Raw genomic sequence first — 3,655 nt, forward strand, 5'->3', positions numbered from 1 at the left:
ATCTGGAAGACAAGCCGCCCATTGGACTGTGGGAGCCCAGCCATGTTCCCCCAAGGTCATAGGCCTCCCCCAGGCCCAGCGGCATCCGTGGCATCTCCGACTAGCCTGCCCACAGAGCTGCCGCCCTCCCCTCCCAGGCACCCTGCTCTGAGAATTTCCGGGCGCCTTGCTGTGGGAGGAGGGGTGTTGGCACAGCTGTGGCAACTATGTGGCACCACAGGAAGTTGCAGGCTGGAGAGAGGAGGCAGTGCCAGGCAGCTGGCCCCGAACAATGCCTGGAACGCAGACGTAAGCGGCCCCGGAGTGGGGACACCAGCCAGGAACTGGAACTGCTTCCTTGGCAATAAGACCCCTGCCACGTGCCCCCTCCACCTCGGGCCAGAGTGCTTGTTTGTGCAAAGGCAGATGATCATCAGGGCTTTGCTCACACATCACCTTCTGAGGGAGGCAGGCCCCGGCCATCTGATCGAGGGTGGTAATCTGCACCCTCTGCCAACGTTCCCTCTCCTCATACTCAGCTTCATCATTCTCCCGAACGTTTATCACCACCCACATGCCGAACAATTTACTCGTTTGTCAGATCTTCCGTCTGACTCCCCACTAGAACGTAAGCAATGTGAGGACAGGGACTGCCATTCAGCCACGGCTATAGCCCAGCCCCGAGCACGGTGCCTGGCACTCGGAGGCACTCTGTATACAGCGAATGAGTGGCTTAAGGGGCTCCAGACCCAGGCTTCCCCTTTTCTACTCAAGCCACCTAGGCCAAGTTAGCTAGCTTCTCTGAGCTCAGTCTCCCGATCTCTGGAAGGAGCTGATAGGAAACAATTATCAGGAATTTCACAAACCACCTCCGGGTCAGAGAGTAAGATCAGACGTACAGAGGTGGCGTCTCCTTCCCCGTGGTCACTCTACAGATTCCACTGGTACCGCTGTGGGAAGGAAGGGGGCATTGCCTATCCAGATGGTTTGCCCCGTGACTGGGACTTTTCTGGGGGCCCCAGGTCTAGCCTTATTCTGCAATCAAAAGCTTCCTCACCAGGTGGCTACACAGGTCCCAGACCAAATCCCCTCCCCGTGCCAGGTGGAAGGACATTCCTGGAAGGTGGAAACCGTGCCTCTTTGCTGCTGGGTTCTTACGGGACCAGAGCAGCACATCGCAGGAGCCCAGGGCATGACTGCAGCTGAGTTTAATCAAGTGAGATTTTCCCCAACCACCTGCTTTCACAAGGACCTCCCAGTAGAGACCATCAACTGCTCGCCTAACCCAGAGTCCTACTCTCAAAATGCGGCTTAGACACGCCTTCCTAGACAACCACCCACGGCTAGCACACCCCCACCGAGCGCCTGCCCTTCCTCCGTTCCGTTTCACTTCAGCTGCACCCGAGGGCTTGGTCTGAGTCACACAGTTTCGTGGGCTTCTGAGTCTCAGGGTGGGCTCAGCAAACTTTCACCGCTCTGAGCAGCAGGACGTGGGGCGCAGAGGCTGCAAACCAGATGGACTTGGTCCCTGCCCTCGTGGAGCTTGGAATCTAGCGGGACCAGGGAGCACAACCCTGGGTGATGGGGCCAAGCACGGGGTGTGAGGGCGGCACCTGCGGAGGGGCATCTAACCACTTAGGTGCCCTTGGAGGGGCGGCTAACCCGCTCTGACGGGTCCAGAGAGGCTTCCTGGAGACTGAGATACTTAGAGGATGCTTAGAGGGTGGATAGGAATTAGCAGGTGCAAGGCAGAGCAGGGGAGAGAAAGCAAGAAGATGAATATGAGCAAACACAAGGAAGCAAGTGTGTGTGTGTGTGTGTGGCGAGGTGGGGGGCCTCCATCTCAGAGTGCAATGATCTAGAGTGTGGACCCTGGAGTTAGGCGAGCTCTACCCACACCCGCTCCAAGCTGGGTGCCCGTGGGCAGGCTTCTTAACCTCCCTGTGTCTGGCGTCCTCATCTACAAAGTGGCAGGCGTGCAGGATTAAATAATGTAATCCACGTGAGGCACTTTAGAACAGTGCCTGGCGCGTAGTAAGAACTCCGTACACCTGATTTACTATTTTTGTCACTCCCGTTGAAGACCTGGGAAAGACGGGGTCCCCTCCCTCCTCCGCTGGCCTCACGCTCTCCCGCCCTCGCTGGGTGACCCTGCATGCCCACAGCAGCTGCTACGCATGCCGCTGCAGTAGGAGCCTGGACACGAGAACCTTGGAGACTGTAAGAACTGCCCTGGCTCCTTCCCGTCCTGGCTGAGGCCCCTCTTCTCCTCTCTGCCCTGCGTCCTGTCCCAGGACTCAATCTGAGTTGAGGGGGCAGCAGGCATCCCACAGCCCGGCAGCTCCCTGCCCATTCACAGGAGCTGGGGCAGCACCCCAAGGAGAGGCTCCCGACCCCCTCTCACCTCTGGGGTCGATGCAGGAGGAGGGGGTCAGCCTTACTCGGCTTCACTCGGGGGCAAGGCCTCCTTATCTGGGAGGCTGAGCCCCAAACTCTGGCCTGCCCCTTCGTCCACTGTTAGGCCCCACTGGCCAGCATGCACGCGGCACGTCCCCATTCTGAGGATCTCCAGGGGGTGCTGACTGCAGCCTGGCCTGGGGCCACTCGGGGCACATCAGGCAGATCCTTCCTGCTTCTCTCCAACCTGCTACATGCACTCAGGAGGGAGCTCTGGGCTCTTGGAGCCAAGGCACCCCAATAATAGCAGGAGGAAATACTGTTACACCAGGCCCTTGGCTCCCAGCCAAGCAAATACCCTGGCAGGGACCAGAAATATAGTAATATTGGTTCATATTCTTGAGGAACCTTCCATTTTTCAAAACACATTTTCCATCAGTTGCTTGATGCCCAGAATAAACTTGTAAAATACTCTCATCTCGGTTGGCAGAAGTGAACATGGAGGCAAAGAGGAAAGCAACTTGCTCAAAGTTCAACAAATTTCCTGAGCCCTGTGCTGGGATCTTTGCCACTCCCCAGGGCAGCTCAGGAGTGCCTCGGGTTCCTTTACTCATTCAGCCAACACTGGGTGCTTTTTCAGGGACACAGTGAACAAGACACACAGCCGTCCCTGGCCTCTTGGAGTTGAGAGTCTGGTGCGGAGACAAGCAACACCCTGGTTGACAGAAGAATTCAACAACCACAGGCTCAGAGCAGTGAAGGGCCGACTCCAGAGGGGGCTGGGGGAGGGGGTTGACCAGAGAAGGTGATCAGGAAAGTCCCCTCGAGGGAGATATGTACACTCAGACCTGGAGGGCAAGAATCGGTCGCCTTGGAGACAGCATTCCAGACGGAGAAAGAGAGAGAGCACCCCTGAGGTTAGCGAGAGCTGACCTGTTCAAGGACAGTTTGTGAGTCAAATAGAGAGCTGGCCTGTTCAAGGACAGTTCGTGAGTCAAACAGCCGGGCTCCAAGCCACATCCAGGAGGTGACAGAGGCTGTGAAATGAAGGATGTTAGGTATGCATGGAATGCCACCCCACCTGCACTTGTTTCAAAGATGCTTCAGGCTGTTGGGTGGAGAACAGGCTGGAAGGAGATGGGAGAGGAAGCAGCCACCCAGGTGAAAACGCGGACTGGTCAAGGGTGAGGAGGCGCTGATGGAGGAATGGGAAGTAGGGGGTGGGGGATCGGGGGACAGCAAACAGGGCCCTGCGGGCCAGCAGGCATGGACACATCAG

General features: G+C 57.4%; 1 protein-coding gene across 1 annotated transcript in view; it reads right to left on the minus strand.

The window, feature by feature from the left end:
- LAMB3 (laminin, beta 3) overlaps positions 1-3,655 on the minus strand; it is a 44,362-nt gene that overhangs the window by 6,588 nt on the left and 34,119 nt on the right. The window lies entirely within an intron of this gene.

This window comes from Bison bison, unplaced genomic scaffold (assembly GCF_000754665.1).
Source record: "Bison bison bison isolate TAMUID 2011002044 unplaced genomic scaffold, Bison_UMD1.0 scf7180017864067, whole genome shotgun sequence".
Lineage (NCBI taxonomy): Eukaryota > Metazoa > Chordata > Mammalia > Artiodactyla > Bovidae > Bison > Bison bison.